This window comes from Chrysochloris asiatica, unplaced genomic scaffold, assembly GCF_000296735.1.
Source record: "Chrysochloris asiatica unplaced genomic scaffold, ChrAsi1.0 scaffold00399, whole genome shotgun sequence".
In the NCBI taxonomy this organism is placed as follows: domain Eukaryota; kingdom Metazoa; phylum Chordata; class Mammalia; order Afrosoricida; family Chrysochloridae; genus Chrysochloris; species Chrysochloris asiatica.
In genome coordinates this window covers 1,589,124-1,598,925 of record NW_006408917.1, presented here as the reverse complement: position 1 = coordinate 1,598,925, position 9,802 = coordinate 1,589,124, and the positions used below count along the sequence as shown (strand labels likewise).

Genomic DNA, 9,802 nt, shown 5'->3' with positions numbered 1-9,802 from the left:
CTAAGGGGCATTTTACTGTCATCAAGAAGGAAATGCTGACTGGAGTGTGTCATTTGGACCTCAAGATCCATGTACATTGAACCTCCTCAACCCAGGTACAGAAAGGTGAGATACAGGAGGATTAGCAGTGTAGAGAACCAGGATCATCCTCAGCAAAACCAAAATTTGGAGAACCAGAATGAGCAGTGGGCTTAAAAGTCCATAGACTAAGTAAAGCTGAGCACCTTTGGACAGGAGGCTTACTTGTGGAGTGGGGTGACTCTAGGAACTTAATTGTTGTTGTTACTAAATGCCATTAAGTCAGTTCCAACCCATAGTGACCCTGTATAGGGTTTCTGAGGAACGGCTGGTGAGCTCTAACCACTGACTTGCAGTTCAAACTGACCTTGAAGCATTAATTCACAGTGCCACACCAGCAGAGTTATATTTGCTGATCCACAGAACTAGAATCAAATGCCTTCAGATTGAGGTTTAATGTGGAAGGTGTGCCTATGAGTTTTTATCAGTAGCCCTAAAAGAGCTTTGTAACTTTGCTGAATCCAGACAGAGACCAGACCCAGGGGTCAGGGGACAGAGAGAAGAACTGTGCCCAAAACATTTTGACTATGAACTATGACCTGATGACAGCTTGCTAGTAAACCTCATAACTGTAAGTATGGTATCTGACTATCATGAGACACACCTGACAGTATTTTCAATAGCATAGTGGTTACAAATTGGGCTGCTAACCTCATGGTCTGCAGTTCGAAACTACCAGATGTTCCGCAGAAAAAAGATGAGACTTTCTGCTCCCGTAAAGATTTACAGCCTTGGAAACCCTGTACAGGGTCACTATTAGTAGGAACCAACTTCACGGCACATAACAGCAACAACAACATATACCTGTGAAAGTTAGTCAATGAATAAGAAAGGCAGTAAAATAATTAATACATTTGGGTTATGGTTTTGGAGAAGAATATCGAAAGATCTAAGGACTGCCAGAATGAAAAACAAATGTGCGTTATAAGAAGTTCAGTACAAATATTCTTTAAAAGCAAGCATGGTGAGATTTTGCTTAGATTCGCCATCAATGCCCATGGAAGCAACAGTTAAGAAATCAAAGAACTTACTATACTGGGATATAAAATAACTCCTTAGAGTATTATGAAACAAAGATGTCACTTTGAAGACTTAGTTTCATCTGAGTCAAGCAATGTTTTTTTTTTTTTTTTTCAATCTCTTCATATGATTCAATGGCTATAAAATAAACAAGGAAACCCACCTACCCACCCCTCTCCCCCGCAAAAAGACATCTCTATGTTATGGTGCTGGAGAAGCACAGACAGAATAACAGAATAACCTTTAGAAACATGTCAGGCAAGTCTTCATTTCAGGTAATTAGGACTTGTTGTCAGGAGGGACCACTCCCTGGAGAAGTACTTCATCCTTGGTCATTGAAAAAGTAGAGGTCAATGAAAAAGATGCAGAACTTTAACAAGATGTATTGACACAGTGGCTGAAATAATGGACTCAAAAATAGAAAGAATTGTGAGGATGTTGCATTTCGTTTTGTTGTACTCTAATGACTATAAGTCAGAATTGACTCAATAGCACCTAACAGCCATTTCCATTCAGTGTTATGAAAAGAACAAAGACAACAACTAAAACAAATCACAGGAGGCAATACGAAAATAGATGCAAGTAACTCATCCTATTAAGACATTGATGACTGCAATTACTACTGTGTCACTGGCTACTGGTTTAGAGTGGAATCAAAGGCTTCTGAGACAGGAAACTTGCTATCAGACAATGACTAATGGATTGATTCAGTGAATTAGAAAGAATCAATTACTCTTGTTTTATTGCAAATTCCAATTTAAGGACACTAGGTCAATATTTTTTTAGCTGAAAGATCATAGCTGAAATAATAAACTTAAAATAATGAAATAGCTATAAAAGTGCAGTGACTATAACTTCACGCCATAATTTATCCCTTTACTTCCTACAGAGACCACTCAAAATAATCCATGTTGCAAATAAACACTGCCATTCTTAATTTTCTGGAAGAATGACATCACATAACAGGGATTGTGGGCTTAGGTTTATAAGTTTCGGCTAGCGTAAAATGAGAGATGCCACCTCTTTGTGATATTCACTTTTTTAGATCAGACTGTTAACACAAAACAGTTCCATATTTGAAAATTTAAACTGCCATAAATCATCCATAAACCATAATGGCAATTAAGATATATTTAGGACTAGATCACTTTGAAACTACCAGCTGTTCCATGGGAGAAATATTAGGCTTTCTGCTCTCATAAAGATTTACATGCTGTGCATGAAAAATGTATAACCGTTTATAGGTAGACAAAAGGAAAAAGTTAAAAAGAAATGAAATCTCCAGGAACAGAGAATCCTAGGACCATCAAGGGAAAAGAACATGAGAAGAATGTGGGACCCTATCCAGTGAATCAGCAACACCGGAGGTGGAGACAGAGATGAGGGGGATGGAGAAATAGAACAGCTGAAGACTCTAGACTCATGGAAAGAGAAACACTGTGTGCTGGCAGCCAGGAGGCAGGTTTGCAGAATGTACCATTTGGTGTGTTTAAGTGATTATATATTCCTGAGTGTTTTGTGTACATCCAGCCAACTGATACCCAGGGGCCATGTGGAGATGGTGTGAGGCTCTGGGGTGGGCCCTGGGAATAGTGACTGCCTGGTTGCAATATGGTTTTGTTCTGTTGTGGGCAACTGGGCTCTCACACTGCATTCTTCACAACACTCCTTGTCCTGACATGTTGGCACAGATACAGGTCCCATTCAGAAGCCATGGTGTCCCCTGCTGCTCCAAATTGTGTGGAGGGGAAGTACCCAGAAGGGAGGCCAGGTATTTCTTCCAAGATGGAGCCTGCTCACCAAGATGCCCACATCCCAAAGGTGATGTCTGTCTAAACATGAAGCTACAAGCAGAGAAGCTTTTGGAAGGATTTCCTATGTTCTCCATTTCCTGGGACACACTCACTGTGATGAGACTTGTGCATGGAGTAGATGTGGCTCTGGTGAAGACTGGGTTGTGCGTCAACAAGCACAGGAGGGACAGCACCAAGAGTGATGGGTGAGAGTTGGACTGGACCTCAGAGGACTGCCAGCCCTCCCTGGCTTCGTTGGCTCCAAAGCCACCCATCCAATGACTGTCTGGGTGTGGGACAAGGCCTGACTGGTTTCATGGCAGAAAATAAAAGCAGGGAAAGCTAATCTAACCCAGGCTTTCTAAGCAATCAAGATCTAGAATGTCCAGCACGAAGCTGTGGTGCCAGCAATCTAGGTGAGTGACCAGTAGGCTTGGGTGCTGCTATGCAACTGAGAGATATGCCTGATGGACAGTCTGTGCCCAGGTGTTGAGCAGGGCCATGATTGAGTGTTTGTCTGGAACTGCAGAAATTGCGAGGTCATGCACTGGTGCACTGAATGTAGGAAAGGGTTGGCATTATACTGCCACTGCTGGTGGACCCAGAGCGGGCTCTGAGCAGGGTAGTCAGCAGACATGCTGAGCTCCAGGGGTGGCGCACTCGGGAGGTCCTTGTCATCCAACTTGCAGACCAGTTGGACCATCCTGCTGTTGCTGCAGTGAGAAGCCTCCAAGTTCACCAGGAACTTGGGGTCTAACTGAGCCACCTCTTTCTGGAGCACATTGGGGATGCTCGGCTGCTCATCTTCCTCAAACTTGCATTTCTGGGTATACACTGTGGGGAGTGTGATGGGTGGGCCTTGGATGGCTGCCATGGATGGCATGAACGTGTGGTACAGGGAGTGGTTGAAGACAGAAGGATGGATGTTGGCTAGGACAGCATCCAGGAGGGGTTGGCACTGCTCCTTGGTTGGTGGCACTGGGGATAGTGGAGGTGTGGGCACAGCCATGTCATTCTTGAGCTTCTCCAGGGTGATCTCACATTTCTGCAGTGTTTTCAGGGGGCGCCTCTTGGAGAGACCTGTCAGGGTGTCCAGAAGGCTCTTCATCTTACTCAGATCCTTTTTCTGTCTTTGTTCTTGTCGATCTTGCTGATCATGCGTCTCAGGGGCTCAACGTACTAGGAAAGCTGCTTCAACTTGTCCAAGTACTGCTGCTTCTTGGCCTGTCTGGAGCTGGCAGGACTCATGACTAAGCTGGGGTTCACTGGATTGTTCAGAGGTCCAGGTGAAGGGACACTCAAGTTTTGAGGGGTGCGTGCATTGTCGGGGCTCTGGGAAGACTGAGGGGAGGGGCTGGACAGGAGATGACATAGGAGTTAGTTTGGGAGCTGGGTTGGACAGGCTATGGAAATGGTTGTCGAGGCAGTGGCATTAACTGGTGGGTGGACAGTTACTAACACAAACTGATACCTTTGCTCTTTAAAACTTTAAAAAGACCTTGTGTAACAGAGTTGCCTAATGCAATAGGTCATTTGATTTCTTGATTGCTGTTTCCATGAATGTTGACATTGAATTAAAGCAAAATGAAGACTTTAACTACGTTAATATGTTCTACTTTTATCATGAAGCTATTTATTGGTCCAGTAGTGCAATTTTTGTTTTCTTTACATTGGAATGCAACCCATAGTGCAGGCTGCAGTCTTTGATCTTCATCAAAGATAAAAGTAGGCATTTTAAGTCCTCTTCAGTTTCAACTAGCAAAATCGTATCATCTTCATATTGTTGTTCTTGTTAAGTGCCATCAAGTCAGTTCCAACTCACAGAGATTCTATGTAGGATTTCCAAGGAACAGTTGGTAAGTTTGAAATGCCGACTTTGTGGTTCAAACTGACTTTGCAGGTCCAGTGCATTATCCTGAAGTGCCACACCATGACTGCATATTGTTGTTAGTGTTATGTGCCATAGACTTGGTTCCAACTCAAAGCAATCCTGTATAGTGTTTCTGAAGAGAAACTGGTGGATTTGAACTGCTCTTATGGTTCACAGCCCTGTGCTGATCCTATAGCACTACACCATGAGTCCTGTACTGTATATAGCAAGTTGTTAATAAACCGTCCTCTAATCCTGATGCCACATTATTCTTCATATAACTCAGTTTATCAGATTATATCCTCAGAGAAATTATTAAATAAGTATGGTGAAAGACTATAACCCTGTTGCATACTTGTCCAGAGTTTAAACTCTTTGCTGTCTATTTGTTCTGTTCAAATGACTGCCTCTTAATCTACTTAAAGGTTCTTCATGAGCAGAATTAAGTTGCTTATTCTCCACAGTGTTGTCCGTAGTTTCCCATGATCCATACAGTCAGATAACTTTGTGTAGTCAATAAAGCACAGGCAAACATCTTTCTGGTATTCTCTACTTTCAGCCAAGATCCATTGGAAATCAACAACGATATCCCTCAACCCATGTCTTTGCCTGAATCTGGCTTGTACTTCTGGCAATTTACTGTCAATGTATTGTTGCAACCATTTTAAAATTATCTTTAGCAAAATTTTACTTGCATATGATATTAATATTTTCTGATGAGTTCCCCAGTATTTTGGTTCCACCTCTAATTGTAATGGACACAGATATGGATCTCTTCCAATCAGTTGGCCAGGTAGCTGTCTTCCACATTTCTAGGCACTGAGTGCCTTCAGTGCTGCATCAGTTTATTGGAAAATCTGAATTTGTATTTAATCAATTCTTGGATCATTGATCTTATTCAATGACTTCAGTGTACCTTGGATTTATTATTTTGGTATCACTGGCTCTTGTTCATATTGTATCTCTTGAAATGGTTGAACATTAACCATTTCTTTTAGGTACAGTAACTGTGTAGTCCTTACATCTTCTTTTAATTTTTAAGTTTTCATTGTGAATTGAGTGATAATTTACATGGGGGAGCATCAGTTTTACACCATCTTTTCATTGCAATGATTACAATCTCATCCGTGCATCATCATTTAACAATATTTGCTTCCATTTCCTCTATTTTGTTTTTTGTGCTTTTTGTTGTTGTTATTGTTGTTTGGGGGGGGTTTTAATTCCTTTTCTTCTTGAAATATAATAATTTAAACAACCAAAGGGCACTTTCTGCAAGGGAGAATTCTGTCTCCTGGCCACCAGCACTCAGTCTTTTTATTTTTATGAGTCTACAGTCCTCAACTGCTCTTTCTCTCCATGTTCTCATCTCTGCCTCCATCTCTGGTGTCTCTGCTTCTCTGGATAGGGTCCTGCATTCTGCTCATACTCTTCTTCCTTGATGATCATAGGATTCTCTGTCCCTGGACTGTAAGATTAACTACTCCCCCACTTTTGCTATAAACGTTTATCTTTACAGTTGTGACAGTCGCAATTAGTCATGATAACAATTACTCACTATTGAATCATAATAATCTTATCCCCATCTCTTTTCACCATACCCCTTTAGGCAAGATGAAAGCTGTTCAGTGAGAACTCTACCTTCTGCCACACACTCTTAAACTCCCTCTTGAAAATTTGTAAGCCAGTTCCTTTATGCCTTTATTGTCCCCTCATTTTAGGTAGCCTAAGTTACCCTTCCTTATCTACACTGTATGCAGAGAGGATAGGATTGATACTTGATGTGAAGACTCCTTTATTCTCAGTTGGTATTTTGAGCTACTACTGGTAGTGTAGTGGTTATGAATCAGGCTGCAAACTGCAAGATCAGCAGTTCGAAACTACCAGCTGCTCTGCGGGAGAAAGATGAGGCATTCTGCTCCCATAAAGATTAACAGCCTTGGAAACCCTGTGCAGGGTCCCTATGAGTTGGAACCGACTCCACGGCACATAACAACAAAAACAACATAGCCATAAGTATAGGTCAAGTTCATTAAATTGTAGCAGTTTACACTTGTTACCTTTATCAAAAACTGGGTTTGTTGGTTGGTTGGTTTTTTATCTTCCTTTAGTTGAGTTCTGATTATCAAGCTATCGAGGCTAGGTCAAATGGGTACTATATGCAAGTTTGGACTTTCCTGTGAGTCTCCTCTCACTTCATATCAGCTGGATGCTTCACTCTCATCTCTGGCTCTTCATGGCTATGTCCTTGTCCACGGACTCAGGAGTCCCCAGGTCCCACCACACTTTGGACCAACAAGCCCCTGGCTCGTCTCTCTCGCTCATCTCCAGGTCAATGGGAGTTCCTTACATTTTCTTTTGATACTTCCTTCATCATTCGATATTTTGCCCCTAGAATCCTTCCACTTTTCAAGTTGAGGGTTGAATTTTTTCTTCAGTTCTTTCAGCTTGAGAGATGCTAAGAGTTTTCTTCCCTTTTGGTTTTATATCTCAGGATTTTGCTTATTTCATTATAATATTTGACTGTCTTCTCAAGCTGTCCTTTGAAATTTTCTGTTCTAGTGTTTCTTTATTATCTGTTAGATTTGCTTTAGCTTCTGTACACAGGATCTTTCCTTTCTTTTTTGTCTTCTTAATGTTCTTTTGTTTTCTTCCTGTATGGTATGCTTGATGTCATCTCACAACTATTCTGGTCTTTGGTCATTAGTGTTAAAACACCAAATCTGGTTTTGAGATGTCTATTTTATTCATAAGGATTAGGAAAAGATAAAATAATTTAAAAATTGAAATATAAAAATATAAATAAAACTGATAAATTTCCTGATAACATGAGATATCAAATAAATTCAAGATTTTAAATACTTTAAATTAGAGCAATAACCACATAGGATGTTTTATTAGTAAGTAAAATCTGTACATTCATACAAAGAGAGTAAATTTATGAAAACTTTAAAAATAAAATAAATCCTTAATCTTGTTTTTGTATAACCTTTGTCCCAGAATAAAAGTAAGGACAGTTCAGATTCAATTAATAGAGTTTATATAACCTTTATACCAAAATTGAAGAACTATTCTATAAAATTACATAGACCAATGTTACTATATTAATATGCACATAAAACATCTCTCTAAATTTTCATATAATTCTGTTTTCTTATATAACTAAATTGGCACTTTATCTTAGATACAACTTGATGATTAGAATTTGTCCATAGGATGCTATCATGGATTATAATCAATTCATATAATAATAATATTTGCCAGGTTAGTCAAAAATCAAGAATAAAATAAATGTCTCATTTGAGGTATAAAATATTACTTTCTAAAGTTCACTCCCTCATTATCATTTAAAAATATGACATACAGTAGACCTTTATAGCTGCCAATAAAATCTGGTTTTACTGTATATTCTGTAGGACACAACCCTTTAAAGGTTTTAGAAGAATTCCAACAAATTTTGTAGAAAAGAAAGGAATGTTTCTTATCACATCTAGTATTTAGCAGGTCGTTGTTCTTCTTGCTGCACAAAAATAAGAAAAGTAAAGGAGAGCTAGGTGGCATAAATACAGGAAAATGATATCAAATAATGATTATTTCCAGGTAACGGAATCATCTATATAAATTAACCATAAAACTAAGAAACACTAAGGAAGGTGACTAAACACCCATAATTACCCACTATTTATTTATGGACTTTGCTTGACAAACCCTTATTCAGGATCCTTTCCTTTCCACAAGCATATGAGCTTTGGCTCCTCCCCAAGTTTAAGGGAGCACTAAGCAATAGAATTGGGCTGCTAACCTCTAGGTTGGCAGTCAGAAACTACGAGCTGTTACACATGAGACAGATGAGGCTTTCTGCTCGTGTAAATATTTATAGCCTCAGAAACCCTGTACAGGGTCACTATGAGTCAGAGTTGACTCCACGGTACTTAACAACACAACAACAAGCAGTAGAATATTTTCCTTAACCAGTTCATTTTTAATCAGCTGATTGCAGCAACATGCTTTTCTGTTGTGGTTGTTCTTAAGTGATATCTAATTATTTCCAACACATAGTAAAGCTCTTTAGAGTTTATGACGTGCAGCTGCTTTATTTGAATGGTTCATCTTGTGGTCAGCAATTCAGTGCTTATCCTTCAGAACCACACCAGCTAAACAGTCCCCAAAGTACTGTCTGCTTATTCTCATGTTGTTATTAGGTGACATTGAGTCATTACTGACTCAGAGCAACGCTATGCACAATAGAATGAAACACTGCCCTCTCCTGGGATAACTTCACATTTGTTGCCACATTTGAGCCCATTGATGTTGCCATTTTGCCAATCCATCTTGCTTGGGGTCTTCCTCTTTTTCTCTGACCATCCACCTTACCAAACATTATATCACTAAGCAGTGACTGGTCCCTCCTAATAATATGCCCAAAGCATAAGAGAGGAAGTCTGGCCATCCTGGCCTCCAAGGAGCACTCTTTCAGCACAGATCTCTTTGTTCTTTTGGCAGCTCATGGTACATTCAATATTCTCCTCCAACACCATATCTCAAATGCATCAATTCTACTATTGTCTAACAAGGCCTAAGGTAGATTATGTAACAGACCATCAATTGCTCTTATGCAAATTCAGACTGAAGCTGAAGAAAATAAAAACAAGTCATGAAAACCAAAATATCACCTTAAATATATCCCACCTGAAGTCAGAGATCATCTGAAGTACAGATTTGATACATTAAACACTAAACAGAAGAATTGTGGAATGATATCAAGAACATCATATATGAAGAAAGCAAAAAGTCATTAAGAAGACAAGAAAGAAAGAAAAGATTATAATGAATGTCAGAAGAGACCCTGAAATTTGCTCTCCAGCATAGAGATGTTAATGCAAATGAAAGATATGAGCAGGTACAAGAGCTGAACAGAAAATTTCAAAGGTCAGCTTGAGAAGACAAACTCAAATATTACAACAAAATGTACAAAGATCTGGAGTCCAAAAACAAAAAGGAAAGAACACATTCAGCATTTCTCAAGCTGGGGGAACTGAAGAAA

General features: G+C 39.6%; 1 pseudogene; it reads right to left on the bottom strand.

Annotated features, from left to right (window-relative positions):
- Positions 1–3,334: 3,334 nt before the first annotated feature.
- LOC102832611 overlaps positions 3,335–9,802 on the bottom strand; it is a 12,900-nt pseudogene continuing 6,432 nt past the window's right edge.